The sequence below is a fragment of the Lagopus muta genome, chromosome 2 (genome assembly GCF_023343835.1).
Source record: "Lagopus muta isolate bLagMut1 chromosome 2, bLagMut1 primary, whole genome shotgun sequence".
In the NCBI taxonomy this organism is placed as follows: domain Eukaryota; kingdom Metazoa; phylum Chordata; class Aves; order Galliformes; family Phasianidae; genus Lagopus; species Lagopus muta.
The window spans coordinates 49210619-49231514 of record NC_064434.1 but is presented as its reverse complement, the minus strand read 5'-3'; the positions used below and the strand labels follow the sequence as shown (position 1 = coordinate 49231514).

The following is a 20896-nucleotide window of genomic DNA, read 5'->3' as shown; positions in this document are numbered from 1 at the left end:
TTTAAAATGTCCTTACTATCATCAGAGTTAGCACAGGTAGAAATAAAATCCTTTTACACCTTGACTTGTTATTCCAGGTGCCCTGTAAATTCAGGCAGTAAGTAGTATCTTTGAGTTTTTCTTTGTAAATAGAATCACTATACACTGACGTGTTACAAAACAGCATCCTCCTTCCCTAAAATAAAGGAAAATACAGTTGAGTATCTGGAGAACATTTAAGACGTCTGGACAGAGAACTACATGTGCACATAAACAAAAAGCATACTGACAAAAGATTGTTTATTTCTGATAGTAGTTGTTTCTCATGCCTGGATGTTTTTACATTTTTAAGATAACAATGAAATTTTTCTGCAGAGGTGTCTGGAGTACTGATGTTCCATCACATAATGTATGTAGTGACTAAATTCAGGTTGACAGAGTTATTTCACAGTTAAAGTGAAAGGTGGCAAAAGAGGGCGAAATGATTGGATTTTGGTTTTCAACTACTATCCAGAAAAAAAACAACAAAACCACACCCAAAGAAGGAATACCAGGTTTTTGGTAGTTAACTCTTGACAGAATTTCCCAAGAAAGGAATATGCCTAGCTGAAATACAAGACTACGGAGAATGTTATTTTGAATGTAAATGTATTCGGTATGAGATTTCATTTTTTTTAAAGAATCTTGGAAAATTTGGTAGATGCAATTCTCTCAACCATTCAGTAGAAAGTCAAGGAAGATAACAGATCTAGATTGCACTTATGCCAGTCTGATTACAAATTCCTGCCTATCCTCAGGTGGAGGACAAGAAAGTGAAGTACCACAGCTACAGCTCAGATGAAACCCAATAGACAAAATGTTGAAGGACGGGAACATAGGTAGCTTGGGCAGCATTTTTCCATCTGTATTATTAACTGAAGGGAGAAATCGTTGCAGGTCCAGCTAGTGGTTTAAAATGTGTTGCAGAAAAAAACAGAAGAAAGGATGGAGGTCACCCGGGGAAAGAAAAATCTGAGGTCCAGAAGTATTTTCTGTTGACTTCAGTGAACAGCAACTTTGAGAAAGCTGTTAAGCTTTGTCACAGATACTAAAAATAAATACAAGCCAAGTTGAGTCAAACTGCAAACTGCTCGTATTAACTCATTAAAAAGTCTGTTCTCTTGGAAAAAAATGCACATAGCTTTATTGTGTTAGCTGGAAAAATGTGCGTTGCAGTTCTCAACTATTTTGTTTCATTACACAAAGCTGTTGTTACCATCCTGGATTGTACACATCATATGATTTTTTGAGATCATAGTGCATTTGACATGGCAGACATGAGACGTAGGCTCATAGGCGTGCTTGCAGTTAAGTGCAACTAAAACAGTTAATTGCAGAAAAAAAAAGTATGAAAATTAAATATCCTTTTACTTTTTTTCAAAATAACAATCTGGTTTCTACCTCATAAAACTTTAGAATAGCAAAGATAAGGAAGGTGATCCGAAATCTCTTGACAGCAGTTTGACTGAAAATTTAAACCCACTACTTTTGTAGTAGTAGAAGCTGACATCTTACTTGTTATGAGATTTGCAGAGAAATGGATGTACAGACGAAGTATCACAGGAATCTGCACATATTTTATGTACTGAGAATTTGCACTAGTTTGAAAAGGAGATCCTGGATATGCCTTAATGAGAAAGATTGGTCATAAGAGACGGTAGAGATTCAAATCCTGTGATCATCAGTGTTTGCTGAGATATTTGTTTCCAAGGGATAAATTAGGAATATCTGAGACCCAGAGTGGTAGTAAACAAACCAGCAAGCTGCTGATTTGATCAGTAAAGTCTAAGGCATATCACAGACAAAAAGGATTGAAATGGTTGATCACTTTCTCTTGTGAAAGTGAGGACTCATAAGAACAGTAAAACACTGCATGACCTAGAAATCCCAGGTCAGGGCCAGCAGCAGTGCCTTAATATCTACTGTACTATTTCTGAAGCAGGTTAGTTATGTTCTGTGCCTATTTTTGCTTGACATGATATTTGGCTAAAAAAAGTAACCTCTACTTGTAGGGGAAAAAAAGGATAATTATTTCACTTAATAAATGCAATTTTTTTCCAAATACGAAGACACTTTACTTGGCTTTTTGTTTTGCATGCCAAGAGGCTCCTTTCAGAAAAGAATGGAAAGGACACAGAACATGTGAATGCAACATGTCCCCCCAGCACTGCGTGCAGAGCTCAAAGTAAAAAACAAAAACAAAAAACAAAAACAAAGTGATGAAGAAACAAGATCTGACCAACCAGCTTTTCATTCCAGAATTTAAAACAATAACCTGGAGCAAAAGCTTAGCAAAGAAGGTCAGCTGGAGTGTTACAGGGAACAGAAGGGCTGGCAGTTTTAAAGGCATCTCACTTACACAGAACCAGCTGAACAAATTACTGCCTGTGTCTGACTGAGCAGAAGATTGTAGAGATTTGAGCTAGGTGCCTCTGAGTGCAGCTGAAACGCTGCTTGCTTTTCTGAGCCAACAAAATGCTCATTAGCTCGTCTGTCCACATTTGTGTGAGGGAAGCTGAGTTGGCGTCATCACCACTAGGGGAGAGGGAGGGGAGAGCAGGTGTGGGGGGAGAGCAGGGACCTCTGAGACAAGATGTTGGTGGGAAGGGCCAAGAGTCTTAAGTCAGTTGAGTCAGCATTATTTGCTCTGTCTCCTACTCAATAAAGGTGGCACGCATTCCAGCCAAGCTGCAATTTGGCTAAGGCAGATAACACTCAAGTGAAAACTGAACTTCAAAATTCCTATTATTCTTTGTTCATTCCAGAAAAAAAAAAAATAAAATAAAATCTGTTATGTGACTCTGAGAGCTGAGAGATTGGAGGAAGCATATTTTCTGACACTGAAGAGAAATCAATTTGGCTGAATAAAACTCAGAGAAGAGTTTATTATCCTAATAACCATTGCTATGTACTTTAAAGCAATATATTCCGTGCTAAATACCAACAGTGAGCTGTTTGGTGCCCAGAAAGGGAAGAATGTGCAGATCATATCCTGAGAAATTCTGACTAAAACATCACTGCTGCAAGCTAGAAAGCAAGAAGACTAAAGGTTTGCAGGTTCTGCTCTCTGATACCAAACTACTCTAGCTCAGAGCATCACTGCAGTCTACAGAATAAAGATCATTTCCACTCTGTTCATTTTCCTGTGGTGTGGGCACAAGAAATGGCCTAAGGTATGGGTACCTCTGTGACCATAGCTCCCCTAGGTGAGTGCCCTGGCAAGCTTAGCTCCTAAGCCCAGCCTGTGGCTGGCAGTGCTCCAGGAGGGCAGTGGTGAGTGTGCTGGGGTGCAGAAGCTGCCCATGGCTCCCTGCACCCTCCCACCTCCCAGCACTGTGGGATGCTGGCCTCCTCGGTGTTCTGGGAGCTCAAGCTGGGTGGGAGCACCGTGGGGAACCCAGCCAGTTGTGCTGAGTGCTGGTGAGGGACAGAGCATTTCGCTGTCTAGAAGAAAAATGTTGTTATGTCTAACATTTAATGCAGTGCTGGCACCATGAGGCTGCAGGCAGATTTGTTTATTTGACAGGCTCTGCTAACTTGACTTTCTAAGGGTAAAAACCTACATTCCTATTTGGAAAGGCTTCCTGAAGGTGGAGCAGCCACATGGATCAGCAATCTCTGAGAAGGGTTGGCAAGGTGTGCTTGGGCCCAGCCCAAGGCCAACATGTCACAGCCTAATGCAACCAGTGGTTTTGCTTGTTCTTGCCAGCGCCTCCCGAAGGCACAGTCCTCTGCACTGCATCTTGTTGCTCTCTTCCTTTATTATATTAGTAAGTTTCAGCCATTGTGGAATCAAAAGCGGGAGTTACTTGAAAAGTATTTCTTGTTTCTCCTGGTTAGGGAGTCATGCTGGTTAAATTGTATCTTCAAGGGAAGAAATGCTTGCAGATACTGTTGATGACTCAGATGGTTTATAAGACAGACTGTTGTTTTAAAGGCAGCATGTGCTTGTTCAGTGGACACCCTCAGTGACATCAAACATTAGTAACATGACTAAAAAGGTATTTCATCTTGGATTTGAGAAAGTATAAATATTTGTGTCAAAGGAAAAACATAGCTGCAGTTTCAAAAGGCCAGTGGAAAAACAGTAAGCCCCATAATATCTAGAACTGGAACTTTATAAAACACCTTTAATACAATAAATATCCATCCTGTTTGTTGAAATGGACTGCATGTGCTATGTCTATACTAAGGTCTGCAAGGAGAACTGTTGATATTTGAGGTAAGTACTATGAAGACTTTGTAAGAGTGGAGGAAGTTTGTTCCAGGAAGGATTATTCCTTCAAGCCTCACCATACGATATTAAAAGTGATTTTTTGCATCAGCAGACAACATGAAGGCAGAGCTAGAGCTCAGAACTGGGGATAGACAGTAGAACCATACCAGAAAATAGGGTGTAAAGAGCAAGAAACCAATGATGAAAACTGAGCAAGGAGAAACAGGATCCAGGGTGAGAAGTCAAAACAGAAGGCTCCAGAATCTCCTGCGAATATTTTGTATAGGACATTCTCCTGCTGTCTAACTAATGATTTTGGCAGTGAAGAAGGTATACAGTCCCACTTGTCCCCCAAGCTGCTCACGTTCTCTCAGCATTTCCCAGGGAGGTGGTTGAGTCACTGTCCCTGGAGGTGTTAAAAAAATATTTGAATGTTACATTGAGAGACATGGTTTAGTGGGAAAATATTGGTGGTAGGTGGATGATTGTACAAGATGATCTGGGAGGTCTTTTCCAACCTTGGTGATTCTACAGTTCTGTGACTTGCAGTATGTAAATTTTTTTCTAGCTATGTTGAAAGGTATGAACCATAAAAATTAATTTGATCCAGGTACATATTTACGGGAATTTTAATGAAGTAGCTGTTAATTTGATCTATACATTGAGCTAGGATAGCATACAAGCCCAGTTTCTGTGTAATGAAAGTGTGTCAACACTACATATATTTAGATACGAGAAAATATTTTCAAGATAAATATGCACAGAAAGATAAACACATGAAGACAAACACACTCAATGGAAAATATCATGTATTCCATATAGTATACATCTGATCTATTCTGGTTACGCATGTAGTATGTTGAGCTTCCTACGGTTAAATGAATAGTACTAAAGAATTTTAACTGTCAGTCTCAGTTTAATCTCTTTAAGTTTCCTGAAACATTTAAAACTGTGAGTGGAATCTCATGCTTCCTATGCTAAATTTAATTTGGAACATAAGCTAAAGTAAATATAGTTAATTTAAGCCAAAGTTTGCAAGGATTTTGCAATCCATAAACAATATAAAGTGGTTACAGTCTTGAATATTTAGCATCTGAGGTAGCATGTATTTGCTCTTATTTTGTGATTGTCACCCTACTCATTAGCAGTAAAGGATTTTATTAGTTTGTTTAAGAGTTTGAATACATTCAGTCTTTCCAAATGAAACCTGCTACTAGTGACGTAACAGAAATAAGCAAAATAAAACAAATTTAGAAGCATCTTAAGTCTGACAACACTGAAAGTTAGTCATCTCACATGATTCATGCACAAAACACTGTGGATGACGAGGTTCTCCTTAATGACAAAAATATCAGGGAAGATGTGCAGCTTTCAGCTACCATATGATTTTCTCTGCCTTTCAAGAATGAAAGCAGCAACTTTGCTGCTTGTAAACTTCAAGTGATCTGGTTGGAAGCTACTAAGCTACTACTATTGTCTTCTTCATCCACAGTACACAATCCCTCAGCTTTTCGTCTCACTTTCATTGATTATCTGTCATATTTATTGTGAACATGTATCTCTCACCTTTCCTTTGGTGTTGCTTGTTAAATTAAATCAGCTGTGGGTCAACTAGCTGTTTAGAAACACAGAGCTTTCAAGACAGGTTAAACAATGCCTATGTTCATGAGATCCTCCTGGGCACAGTGACTACATTAAAAAATGGTTTAGATCTTTTTATAGGAGCATATTAACAGAGGTGATTTAGTATGTTATTTGGACTTAAATTAGAGATTCTCTTTCTTTTAGTTTTCTAAGTCACATTCAATTCAGAAATTTTTCGATAATGTATCTACTGAAAATATGCTTTAATTTTTTCCCCACAAAAGAAATGAACACGTACAAGTAAAAATAAGATCAAAAGCACCTATTTTGCATCTAATTCATGTCCCACTGAGTTTGATCCTCTTTTAAATCTGGAGCAAAATTAAACCCATTTTTGGATGAATATATAGAAGAGTATTGTGCTGAAACTGCTGAAAATCTAGGCAGGAGAATTGAGTTATACCATTTTGGAATTTAGACATTTGTTTAGACTAACATTTTTGCTTATCAAGGGTACCTTTCACTTCCTTGTTCTTTTACCTCACAGTCACTCAGATTGGGTTTTTTTACTTGGAGTTCATGGTACATAGCTCATAATGTTGATAAGATGGTTGTGAAAGCATTTTTCAAATTCTACTCTTTATCTCACTGCAAATTTCCATTTAGAGATAGTCATGCAATGCTGTTATCCATTCTCATTTAATTTATGGCTAAGGTAGGACTCACACAAAATTAAATGTACATTCATGCCAGCGTTTAGCAATAACAAAGTGACCACTGTGAGATATGTCTTAAAACTTCAGAAGATCCCAGATAAACATGAACTTGATTTCTACAAAACATGTATTTCTGATATGTTTGAGGCAGACATATTGAGTCTGTGCAGGTTCTGCAGCAGGAATGTAGATGAGCCCGAGGTAGGAAGAGATGTTGTGAGGTTTGGTGTAGCTGCCTATAAAGCTGGTGTTGATACTGATACCTTGAGTTTTTTATTTCTTTTCCTCAAGTGTTTATTATAAAAATGTACAAGCTCAGGCTGAAGACTTAGTATGATCCATGTTAACAATGTAACTGCTTCCAATATTGTTTTAAAACTATAACACTGCCAACAGTAAAAAGCAATATTTTACAAAGAGATTCCATGTAGTATGACTCCTTGCGTTGCAGTATTTCCTGAGAGAAGCATCACATGTACCATGCTGACTATTGCTGTAATTATTCTTTTCAGAAACAGAATACAAAAGTCAGGTGAGTGAAAGTGAGAACTCTCCTGTTTATTTAGAAGTGCTTTCCCATCTGGTTCTTTGTTATTTAAGTAGCTACACTGGAAGTCTTGGTTCCTTTGCCAGTTAATCCTGACTATATTTAGTCAGATTTTTCACAGTATAATAAAAATGATTTGAGGAATTCACAGAGAGGAAAGATGATTGTCTTCTGCTGAGCCATGTCCTATTGTAGGACTGTGTCTTTACTCCAGTTGTACAACAGAAAGCATTATTCAATGTCTCCAACATAGAATGTAGTAAGTGTGGACTGAAGAGGGAAGATGTGAAATAAAGAAAGAGGAATTAAACAGACATTGTTCTGTTAAATGTATTTCAGAGATTTCTGTGAGGTTAATGTGGGTTAAATGGTAACTGGTTTTCAATTTAACCCATGGTTGGGAGCAAAACCTGTTATTTTAACATACTGTTATGATTCTCGCTGTCATTATATTAGTATTTATTGATCTTAATTTCCTTTCTCTTTCCAGAGCTAGTAGAACTTTCCAGAGCTTTCTCCCTCCTGCTTGCCTCATACAGCTCTCTACTTTTATCTGCTTCCCCTCTTTGGTTTACAATGTCCTCTTCAAAAAGATGGAATAAGTGCAACTTTGCAAATTTTTCCTTATTATTTTCCTACGAGCATTTAATGTCCAAAAGCTTGATAACAAAAGTCCAAATATAAATCACCTTGCTTTACCAAGGCTTCCTAGGAGAAAATGCTCACTAACAACCTAGTGGACAGAACAATTAACAGGCAAATCACATTATTAACAGACATATTCTTCATCAGAAGTTGTTCAGACGGCATTTTATGGTTCGTCTTTATTCTTCTTGAAGCAGGTGCATGAAACATTGCAGCAAACTGTTGTCCCTCTCTCTAATAAAAAAACACTCTTTCTTAGATCAAAATCAGGATTAAGCAGTTGTTCTTAAAAGCCAGCTTCATGCAGCATAGCAGAGTTGCAAAAAAAAGGCATCAAATTCAATATAACCAGGAAACTTGTGGCAAGAAAAAATTACTTCATTATGAAATAACAGATATCACAACTTCATCATTGAAATGTCAAAATATTTGAACTAAGAAAATGTAAATATTAGTAAATTAAATCAACCTGCCAAATCCTGGTATGCAAATGTTCCAAGATGAGAGATTGTTTCACCAAACAGCAGGAAATAAGTAAATGATAATAATTTTTTTAAAAGTTTGTTTTAATATAAATCACAATTTTGTGCTATGTATAATTAGTTTCAAATCAGATTTCATTTCACTAAAAAACTATAGAAAATTTGTCAGCTTTAAGATTATTCTGCCAAGATTGTAACCATGCAAATTTACTCTTGTTTTTTTTTTTTTTTTTTTTTTTTTTTTTAATTATTATTTCCAATCAGTTTCTAATGTAAATGCTGTAGTTTGAAATGAATGAATGCTATAGTTTGAAGTGAATGTGTCCAGTTCCAAATATGGTAGGTACTACACCTATTTTGCATGTGCTACCCTAGTCTAGTTTAACTATGTGGGAGACAAAATTGTACTTTTACTTTATAACATTTAAAAGTAAATCTGATGTCAAAATGGCAAGATTTGAAGGGTTGGTAATATATTGCATAGACCAAAATATGAAGTTGGAAGACACAGAAAAACCTTGGGACAGATTTCATATGCTGAAAATTTGCCTATGTTTGCTTTCTCTACAAATTTTATAGTTGATTTTCACCTTAAAATTACAGATGTGAAACTACTTACATATGAAATCAATTATTTCTTTCCTTAATGTTGATAAAATAAATAGATTTTAGAAGTCAATGCTATTCATTATATGGCTTTTGTCTTTTTTTTTTTTTTTGCTGAAAATTATGTTTTATTTCCTATCTTGTACTCCTTTTCAGGCCAGAAAAACTGGTTATGCTTAAAAATATGCTTGCTTTTATAGTTCAAAGATTGATATTCAAGCTTTGAATCTTTTGAATGTGTTACTTGACCCTGGACAGTTATCTTTTCCCTTTACTGTACCTTGCAAGAGCCATGACAAGAGAATGAGTCTCAGAGCAGAGCATATAAAACAGATTTAAATACTTCACATTTTCTTTTGGGCATCTGGCTCATTCGCTTGTACTTAAATGCAGTCAAGAAATTCTTGAAATATTTTAAAAGTTTACACTTCAGGGGAAAGCCAAAATAAGAATTACTGTGACAAAATTAAAAAAACTATGCTAACTAAACAGCATTTCCTGTATCTGGATGTTTTTTCTCCTCTCTCTTCATCTTGCATTTTCTCCTGCAAAAGGAAATCAATTTGCAGACATCCTAAAAGTGTTCCTACCCCTTCAGCATGACACTGAACCACTAACAAGAAAACTGCTGTGGGTCTTATCCATATTTCATATGGCTTTGGAAAAAACTGATCCTGGGCAGTAAAGCCACATGAAATTTGTACGTCAAAACATTCCCAATTCTGTTATATATGCCTGTTTTGCCATAAACTTAATGCTAAATATACACTAGGAAATGATTCATTTCAGTATATTCAGTATATTTAGACACGTCACTAGTATTTTGTGCTACTCATTTGTTGTAAATTTTATTCATTTATTTATTATCTAGCAGATATTTGCATGTAATTGTTAAGTTCTTTAAGGCAGAATTATAAGAGAACAGATGTTGAGGACTAAGAGGGCTTCAGATTTTTCCTGTTATGGGTAATGCATGTTGTACTTTATATATCCTTGCAACACAGTTGTTGCCACAGCCCCATGGCTATGTCCTTTGTTCCCCTGACAGAACTGCTGCAGAACGTTGGAGTATATTGGGACAGTGAAGTGTCCCATCACTTGACTCCAGTTCAATGCTTAAGTGTTATTCATAAGTCAATCACACTTCTTAAAACAATCTGGAGGAATGGCTGTGGCCCATCCAAGGAGGAGGTAAGGCTTGATCATGAGGCTTCTTCTGAGCATCCATAGTATGAACCCAGTTGACACAGAAGGTGAAAATTTGCTTGTCTTTTTTGGCTGATAAAATGGCACACACCATGGGAACCTGTTTCTTCAGCAAAAGCAATGAGCTGGGGTTAAAATAAATGGAAAGGAATCAGCGTGCAAATCATGGAGGTTTATAGTCCATCATTGTGCACAGTTTGTTTTCAGCTGAAAAAGCTATTAGAACCGAAATGCAGCTCTATTCTACAGAGATCAAGGTCTTTTTGTAAAACCAGTACTTATTTCCACTTCATATTTGTGAATTAAGTACTCTAGAGCTAACATTCTTTAATCTGTGAACATTCTTGTCCTAGAAAGGAGGAACGCTGAACAGGAATCTTTTGGGAACACTTACCTGCCAAGAGTATAAATGAATTTATGTGACATCTTTTAATAGCTATTACTCAGAAGACTTTTAGAAGCCATTAATCATGCTTGCAAATCCAAAAATTCCAGAATGGAATTCTTCATTTTTGTTTTCTTTTTCCTCCAAGTTCTTTATTCTAGTGGTACTGTTTCTTGACAGCAGTGTGAAAGCATAGATATATTGTCTATGGAGCTCAGAAACCTTATGTTCAAACATCAACAGTGATATCAAAAGCTGTGACACCTAACTGATATTTTTAAAAGCAGAAATACTTTCCTGATCTTCAAGAATGAGAGAGTACAAAGAAATCAAAAGTTCATGGTAATATAAAAGATTTAGTTTAAATGCTTCAGTGATCTGTTGATTTATTGAAGGAATGAAGAATTCTGTTCGTCAGCTATTTCCCTGGGTAGATCTGAGACCCTTGGGATCAATGCAGAGCAATACTTTTTTCAATTTTATTTCCCCCCCCCCCCTCCTTTACTCCCTAGTTCCAGGTTTTCTACACTTTATGTTTACATTTTCCTACCTTGCAAAAGTATTTCTTATTTCCTTTTAGTAGTTCCCATTGTCTTGCTGAGCCTCTTCATTTAGCGCATGTATTTTCACAAAGACTGCTAAAGCAAGTATAGTATCTCTTGGCCAGAAGCCTGCCTGGAGTGTGTAGCTAAATGTAGATGTACACATTGGAATATATGGAAGAAAGGAAACTATGCCAATTAAACTATCAGATGATGAACTCTACTTTTCTTTGCAGGCTGACATTCAGGATCTGGATGCTGCAAGAAAAGATTTAGAATGTTAATTTGCTTAGGAGATGTTTTATGAAAGCAGGTCAGTGTTTGTTTGGTGCCAGGACTGGAATTTGAGGCAATATTGCCAATAAGTCTTTGAAATGCAGAAGATAACTGTCTCTACTGACATCACAGGAGATGGACCCAAAGGTGTATTAATTGCTGCTGGTCTTTTCAGATAAGAAATTGCTTTTAAATTATCCTTTAGATCCTCAGAGTGGAGCAGAAAATAATTCCCTGTAGAAACAACAGCACAGGAAAGATATCTATAAGAAAGGACTGTTTATTCAATTTTATCTTTGTTGTTGTAGTTGTTGTTGTTTCCTCACGGCTTTGAGAAATGGATGAGCAGTTCCTCCCCTGCACCCCAGAATATGATGACTTACAGCAAATATTTTTCATCTGCAAGAATACTAAAGGTCCCTAAGGATGGAGGGCAGAGCTACTGATCAAATTTATGTGGATGACTACTGTACTTTCTGATGAAAGGGATTAGTGAAAGGGATTTTCATAGAAATTTCCCACTTCTCTCACATCCCTGAAACTCTAGTTGGGGATGGCAGAACAAAATCCCAGGTTAAAGGAAATCTAGAAGGATCACCCCTTTCTTATCCCCAAAGACAGTGCACATCTTTTACTCGCTGAGGGCTTGAGCTTTTTATTCAGTGGGAAATTCACATCAATTCTCCATGGACTGCTGTTCTGACTCTGGCTTATGTTGCTGCATCTCATCACCTGCAGTCTTGTATATGTTCAAGAAGTCTAAAAAGCTTGCATATGGTGTTCTTTCTGTTTCTGTGTGAGCATTTGTGAGACTCACTTCGCAAAAGCTTTGTGATATTTCAAGATTGCTGTCATCCTTTGTAAGGCATTGAAGCCAATAATCAGTTCCATACACATTCTCTGGTCATAATCCCCTAATTTACATGGATGAACTGGTAGAGATACTCTTAATTTCATTTTAGCTGAGCAGTGATTGTCTAAAACATGGCTTACTTTTCACATTACTGTTGCCATTGCTGGAACACACCATCTGTTGCCTCACTATGCTCACATCTACAATTGGTCTCCATAAATGTTTAGCAAATATCAACGAATGTCAGTGACCACCATTTTTTCCGCATGGAGGAATTCAATGATACACCTTTGCTTCATCTGCACTTCCATGTCAGACACCATTTTTCAGACTGCCCCTCTGCTGCCATCTGTCACATGGCAATAAAAGTGTAATAGAATATTGGTGGGAAGGTTAAGCCTCTACTGCCATACTATCAACATCTGCCTTTGACATTATAGACCAACATAATAAAATAGGAGGTATTGCTTTTGGAGCAGCCCACATAGTTTAAAGTGCGAACCCAAGTTTGTGATTGAACTTCAGTGTTTTCAGGCACAGGTTTTGGTCTAAATTGCTGCACTGAAGCTTGCTCTTAATAGAGGCCTCTGCAAATCCCAAACTGTAGGTGGTTGTGATTGCCCCCCCACATCTTCTGTCAAATACCCTATGATATTCTGAGTCAAAATGTGGTAGACAGTTTGACTTGGCTCCTTTCTAGCAGGCTCTGAAATATCACAAATTGTGTGCAGTTGGAGAACAGACATTGTCTTGCTAGCAAACTGGTTGCAGAAATCATGGTTTGGCTTGTGTTTGGAACTCTGCTCAACATAGCCCTTGACTATTTTCTGGCTTCTCTTCACTTTTATCAGTGAATACTATAGTTTTACATCACCATCATACATTAGGTTGCAATTGCAACAGGTTCTAATAAATGGTGTTGAAAGTGTTATAGTCTTAAAAAGCAAATCTGACTCCAGATATTTCAGACCTGCCATTTGCTGCAAAACAGAACTAGTCATGTGAGAGACGCCATAGGGTGCAAAAAGTTCACAGTCAAAATGATAATGTACCAGTGCAATTTAACATGTTGTGGCCATTGTTCATAAAACAAGATTAGATCCATGAAGCTTCTTATTGCCTTTATATTACACATAAATATATCATCTCCTACATGCACATATCTATCATATGAATATCCTTTATACATCCTTCGTATTTGTTTTATACATAAAGAATATGCACGTATCTTTATAAAATTACTAACCTTTAAAATAACTTTAGTATCTCCATAGGTATGAATTAGATTGCTTATTTTGGTTTATTCCACTTGATCTGGGAGCATGTTCTTTAATAACAGCTTGCTTTTAATGAGTGCAGTCTTCCCAAACTCATGCCAGGAAAAACACTATACTACAGTGTTCTATCATGCATTACATTCATTGTCTGACTGAAGAGCTGCACTCCTCCATACAATTACACTGAGGTTGAACATAAAAATGTGTAAATGCGTGTACTTGTAGTAGGAATATGCATTGAGGGTTAGATCTGTTTAAACAAAGACAGGAATTATCTCATGTATCTTGCCAAATCTTGATCTCTCCTTTAAAAAGTCCAACATTAGCAGAGCATATCCATGGCAGTTATAATAATAAACTGTATCTTAAAGCAGTGAGACAGTCTTCAAGGTTCTCTCTGAATTTGGATAAAAGGATAAGCAGCCGGAGACAACAATGTGTAACAGTTGTTAACTATAAGACAAACAAATTAAAACTATACAGTAAATGAAGTCATAATATTGCAAATCAACTGCAAATGTTCAGCACATTTTTAAAATATGGAAAATAAATTAGGTACATTTTGGCTTGCTTTGCTATCCCAAACATTTGTAGTTGTTTTTGATGTGTTGAGGTTGTTTGTTTTTTTAAATTGAACTGAATAGGATCTGTGTTCTTCCAGGGATGTCCAATGCCCTGGCAAAGGGACAAAGAGTGTAGAATCATAGAATCATAGAATGGCTTGGGTACTAAAGGACCCAAGATCTGTGCACCAGAAAGATTGAAGAACTAATAATTGGGCTTGGTGTATGCACATGTATGTAGAAAGACAGACTGATGGGAAATCTGTGCAATGGGATGCCTGTTGCATTGCTTAGATAAAGAAAAGACGTTTCTCTAAGCCCAGAACCACAAATAAACCTTTGAGGTCCAAATGCCAAGAAGTCATCAATAATGAAGTAAGGGAGTAGTTACTGATTCCCAACAGACATCTTTCTCTCTCTAGCTGAACTTACTAGTTGTGTACAAGTTGAAGAAAAGGTTTCTCTCCTCTTTGCAATTGCCTTGAGTGTCTACAAAGAGATTTTGATCAAATCTTTTGACCACTTCATAGAAACTGAATCATGTCTGAATGGTACTCCTTTGCATTTCTGAAACTAAATAAGCTGTTAGGTTAAATCCTGTCCTAACATACATATAAGGCTTTAGTAAGATTTCTTATGGCATATGTTCAATGAAATGATTCAATCTTCCATAGGCTATGTCTATCCTAGTAGCATGTAGAATTTCCATTTACTGAAACCAGTTTTACTTTTGAGGTAGGATGCTTTGTTATTATGAATGGGGGCTGCCATGTGTTGCTTGACCTTGATAACAATATTTAATTCACTTGTTCCAACTGAGCAATAGAACCCAATTCAAAAAAAAAAGAAAATATTTTTTCACATTGAGGATAAATCAGTCCTCAGTCTGGGCAGAGGCTAAACCACTGCAAGTAAATTGGTGGTAGAATTCATCCTGATATAAAAAACAATGCCAATTTACCTATATTTGAACATCCTTTCCACTCAGTAACTATTTTCACCAGTATATCTATCAGAAGAGTATGGCGACAATGGACTTCTTTCTACCTAAATATGGGATTGCCTGTTGTACTACTTGTATGGCAGGATAGCAGCCCTTTGATTGTGCCAGGCACCTATACATTTTGTAGTTCTAGTTCCTATTTCCCTTTTATAATCTCTCAAATTAGTGAAGTATGGCACTGTAAAGTAGTCACTACTGAATCTTATTTTACGTATATGCAAGGAAATATCAAAAATTAATAAGCAGGATGGGAATTCAATTATTGATTCTACCTGAATGACACTTGGCACAGTGGTAGGCATGGAGGTATCTGAAGTCAGTTCAGTACACTGGATCCCAAGTGGTATCACATTTATCATTTCCAACAGCATTTGTCTGCTATATAGAAATGATATGGAAAATCTATGTAGTCTACCTAATGTTCAGCAAGCCTTTGATATTGTCTCCCATGGTATTCTCCTGGAGAGACTGGCAGCTTATGGACGGGTACACTCTTTGCTGGGTAAAGAACTGGATGGTTGACTGGACCCAGAGATTGGTGGCAAATGGAGTTAAATCCAGCTGGCCATTGGTCATGAGTGCACCCTCAGTAAGTTTGCAGATGACACCAAGTTGGCTAGATGTGTCATTATGCCTAGCAGAAGGAAGGCACTGCAGAGCAATCTGGACAGGCTGAACAGCTGGGCTAATGCCAGTGGGATGAAGTTCAACAAGACCAAGTGCTGGGTCCTGCACTTTGGCCACAACAACCACAGGCAACGCTACGGGCTGGGATAGAATAGCTGAAAGACTGTGTAGAGGAAATGGACCTGGGGGTGTTGGTTGATTCTTGGCTGAACTCATGTTCAATGTGCCTAGGTGGGCAAGAAGGCCGATGGCATTCTGGCTTATCCTTCTGTATTCAGCCTTGGTAAGGATGCATTTATTGTAGTGTGTTCACTTTTGGGCTTTGTTCACTTTGGGCACTTTTCACTACAAGAAAGACATAGAAGCCATGGAGCACGTGCAGGGAAGGGCAATGAAGCTGGTGTTTGGTCTGGAGCACAAATCTTACAAGGAGTGGCTGAAGGAACTGGGATTATTTAGTCTGGAGAAGAGAAGACTCAGGTGTGACCTTCTCGCTCTCTACAACTGCCTCAAGGGAGGTTATGGTGAGGTGGGGATGTAATATCTCTCATGTAATCAACTAGATTAATAAAATAGATAGAATAGAATTCCCTCTAGAATAAAATTCAACTAGAGGGAATGGCCTCAAATTGGGCTAGGGAATGTTTAGGTTGGATGTTAGGAAATACTGCTTCTCTGAGAGAGTGCTCAGGCACTGGAATGGTCTGCCCATGGGGAGATGGTGGAGTCACTGTTCCTGGAGGTGTTCAAGAATCTCCATCCCTATGAGGTGCATCTACTGGAAGTGTACTGCAAGACTATGAAGATTAAGTGAGGCCTAAAGGTTAACCTCTCTGTTCTGAAAACTATGAGGAGATAAAAAGATGCAAGTTTCTAGTGTGTCCAATTTGCCTGTAGTCCTTGTGAGGATGACAATTATGTGATACCCAGAAGAAGATAGAATACATTAAGGGCTTCTGGTCATCTCCAGTAATACAGGCTGATGGAGAAGTAAATTCCTCCTCCAGCTCTGCTTTTCATGTGCCACCGCAACAAAAGGTTGTCATTTTACGTTTGAGCTGGACTTAGGTGACTTAGATTATATCTGTCCAGTGTGTTGTGAATTTGTTGAAGTGTGCTTACAAGACATGTTGGCATGTCCAGCTGTTAAATGAAAAATGTGTTTTACTCCTGCACTGTAGGGGAGCCTTAGAGAAGTGCAGTCAATCTCAATTAATATGAAAAGGATCTGGCCATGTGTACACTGAAAAGGTTTATTTTCTGCCATCAAAGTTCTCCCCAGCTGGATATTGTTAATAAATAATCATCTGGATACATTTACTACCTTAAAGTTCAGAAAATTCACTTTTTATGGGTAGTCAAAGTAGAAAGCAGAAAAATGGGAAGATCTGAGTTACCATTCCTGGATGTTACAAGTCATTTTGTGTAAACTGATGATACAAAAGATGACTGCTATGGTTGTACATGAAATACTGAAGTTCTCAAACTGCTGCCTGCCCTAGAGGGTCTTCTCTGTTTAAATCTATAGAAATTTTTCCTCTAATTTCCTGATTTGGGGATTTGGCACTTGAATCTTTTGTTATTTCTTTTTCTAAAAGTATCTCTTGATATAATGTAGCGAACTGTTCATCCTATTACTTAGAAACTAATGCAAAAACCGTATTAAATGTTACTGCAGTGCATTTTATTTAGCTGAAGACTATGTATCATAGCACACCAAATCTGTTTGCTTTAACTATGAAAAAAAAATCTAACCAGTAAAGGAGAAGTAATACACTTAATATTGATCCACTCCACTACATTTTACACATACAAACATACATTATAATTATTTTGTAGGACCTATTTGTCGTGAATATTATTTCCATCACAGCTACGATATCCAAAGATGCTTAAAGGACTTGGATATTCAAATTCCATTTGTTTTTCTCCACTTGCTTCTGCTTACTGTAGGATTTTTCCAGTGGAGAGAAGTCTGGGAAATGTTTAGCAGAGAGCTCACCTCAGAAATACTACGCTCATTTTTTTTTCTACTCTTAGATTCCAGGAGTTCAGGGCATGGAAGGAATTTGTGCTTGGTTGACGTTTCCAAGGTTTTTGTCTGAAACACTTGAGCAATTCCTACCTTCTTAATATTCCAGGACTTTCTTTTGGTTGAACTAGCTTTATAGCTGGCTATTTAAGATCAGTCCTATGAGTCACCCTGAATCCAAATTTGAGTCTCAGTATCTAAGGTGGAAATTAAAAGTAAAAGCCTGATTTTATCAGCTGAAATCAGAACTATGAGTGGTTTTAATTCCAACTCAAAAGTTCAAAGTAAAATTAGGTCCAGACACAGACATTTAAGTTATAAACACTTCTCCATTTGTATCCTAACAGATCTTTTAAGGAGATGAAAAGGTAGTATGAAAGACAGGCCTAAGCTTAGCTAAATGGTCAAGCAAAACATTTTAAGATGGTCTTACATGTACAGTCCAAGCTACGGCTTTTGTTCTAATATATCAAAATAGTATCTACAATCAGGTGCCTAGCCAGAGGATAGTTAGCTTTCTTGTGTTGCTAAGTAAGCTGGGCTAGGATTCTTCCAATAAAAACTGGGAGAATGGTTTAGAAGATGAATAATAGCAAGAAACAGTGATCCCCTCCAGTTCTGTCTGTAACAACCGCATTCCACAAGTATCTTTGGATAATTTAAAAATATACGGTGTGATTTCTGGTGAAATATTCTGTTTGTAGATAGGTTGTGAATATAGGTTTTTCCACAGGCTCATCTGGCTCACAGGGCTTGCTATTAACAATATAAATGTAAACTAAATTAAATGTAAGAACCTGGATCACAGAATAGTAGAATGTTCTGTGTTGAAAGAGACGCATAGGTCCAACTCCTAAAGTCAGTGCAGGGAGGAGGCTCTGCAAATGAAGGGCTGAGAAAGCATGATGACAACAAAAACCCTCAAGGGAATGGCAGATAATGATCTGAGACTTAGTTATTAAAAATAAAATGTATGATCACATTATGTATGATGTATTATAATACATATATTTTTAATATAATATGTATATATGTATATGTATATGTATATACATATGTATATATAATGTATGATCATGTTATGATCATATATCTCTACTCATGGACACAGTATATTGTCACTCACTATCAGTGCCTGATTAAAGACTAAGGACTGCAGCTCAAACAGAACTATTTTGTGCCCCAAGGATATACCCTATGGATGAGGTTCATTACAGGCGGTAAACTGCCTGAGCTATTTAATTGAAATGTGCTCTTTGCTGTAGTTAGGTAATGATCTGTTGTCCTGACTCAGCCACCTAAAGGAAATGAAACAGTTGATTTATCCCTTTGGAGATGGAGACTTGATGTTGCTATCACCTTGGACAGGGTACTGCAGTGATCGGGGTGCAAGAATAGGACATCATACCTTAAGGTTAAATAATTTTTGTGAAAGCACAAAAGCTTTAGAATAGGAGAACATCCTGGTCATGACATTGCATACCTGAGTTGTAATAACGTTTCCACTCACAGAATGGTAAAAATTGGAAGAGACTTTGAAGGTCCTGAGGTCCATTCCACCTGCTCAAGCAGGGACACCCGGAGCAGGTTGCCCAGGAACATGTACAGGTGGCTTTTGAAGATGTTAAAAGAAAATGACTCCATAGCTTCCCTGGGTAACCTGTACCAGTGCTCCGTCACCTGCAAAATAAAGAAGTAGTCCCTGATGTTTACATGAAATCTCTTGTGTTCCAATCTTTGCCCATTGCCTCATGTCCTGACACTGAAAAATAGAGCTTGACTCTATCTTAATTGCATACTGTCTCAAGATATTTTATAGATATTAATACCCCAGAAACTCCTCCAGGCTGAACAGTCCCATCTCTGAGACCCTCTTCATAGGAGAAGTGCTCCATCATCTTGGCAGCCATGCTGAACATTTTCCAATATGTATAGTTCTCTCCTGTACTTGGGACCTCATAACAGAATTCCATGTGCAACCTCACCAAAGCAGAGGGGAAGGATCACCTCTCTTGACCTGCTGATGATATTTTGCTTAATGCAGGCAAGAATACCATTTGCATTCTTAGCAACAAGGACACATTGCTGACTTGTTCAGCTTGATGTCTACAAGGACTCCTAGGTACTTCTATGCAGAGTTATTTGCCAGGTAGTTGGCCCAAAGCAGGTACAGGTTTCTGGGGTTGTTACTCCCCAGGTACAAGAATCTGTACTTCTCCTTGAATTTGGGTTCACAGCCCAACTCTTTCAACCCAGCCAGGTCCCTCTGCAGAACTGTGCTGTCCTTTGGTGAGATAGACACTTGCCTGTTTTGTGTTGGCTGTGTATTTACCAAGGGTGTACTCTTTCCCATTGTCCTGATTGTTAATGAATGTGTGAAACAAGAGCAGACCTACTACTGACCTCTAGAGTACTCCACTCATTGTTGGCCTCCAATAGATTTTGCACCAGTGACCATTTCTCTCTGGGCCTGGTCATTGAACTACTCATAATTAGTCTCATATCAGCCTCTGACAGGGAGAGTAAGCAGGGCCTTGTAATGTTAGTAAGAACACTCAATCAAAAATACTTTTTTCTCTTAGGTCCAAGGCTTTGATGTGAAACATCTTTGCTTGTGAGTCCTAGGCCATGAAAGACACCAAGGTATAGATTCTGCTGAGCTCTGCTGAGAGTAGAACCCTGGTAGGGGCTTCTTGGGTTGCTGCAGACCAAGTCAGAGAAGAAGAGCTCACATGGGCTAAGGCACAACTTTGTTAACTGATTTAAATTTTAGGCTCCAATGTTCTGTTTTTTATTAGCCCACAGAATATATTAGTCCATGTTAAAGAAATAGCCTACCAGGTCTTTAAAACATAGAGGCTTAAACAAATATCTTTGAGAGAAATGAAAGCTTTCCTTGGATATGTGTGCTTGTTTAGCTGAACTTTACACATGAAACACATTCAGTTGATTTCAACAATAAGCTCTCAGATTTTGAAAAAAGGCATTTTGTTTTATTAAATATTTGTCTCAGAAATATGCAGCTAAAGAAGAATTAAGGGAACAGCTTGTGTGTGTTTCTTCTCTGCACCAAACAGAAGAGCGCATCTGCTTTACTTTTTCTCAAGGTTTCCTATCATAAACATTCATTGTGTGAAGTGAGCTCTGACATTAGCAGTGTTCATTCTGACTAATTTCAATACTGTTAATACTGCTACTGTTGTTGTTTATATGTATAGCTTCTGTATATTAAGTCCTATAAATATATAGGACTGTGAAAAAAAAATGGGCCTTTTCTCTCAGGGTTAGTGTATGAAGGGAGATGGTGGTCTCATATCC

The 20896-nt window shown here is 37.6% G+C and overlaps 1 long non-coding RNA gene across 1 annotated transcript in view; it reads left to right on the top strand.

Annotated features, from left to right (window-relative positions):
- Positions 1-20896, top strand: part of LOC125689248 (uncharacterized) — a 57866-nt gene that overhangs the window by 8850 nt on the left and 28120 nt on the right. Inside the window, exon 4 of the long non-coding RNA XR_007375136.1 lies at positions 9863-10005. This is a non-coding gene — a long non-coding RNA (uncharacterized LOC125689248). The remainder of the gene's footprint in view (positions 1-9862; positions 10006-20896) is intronic.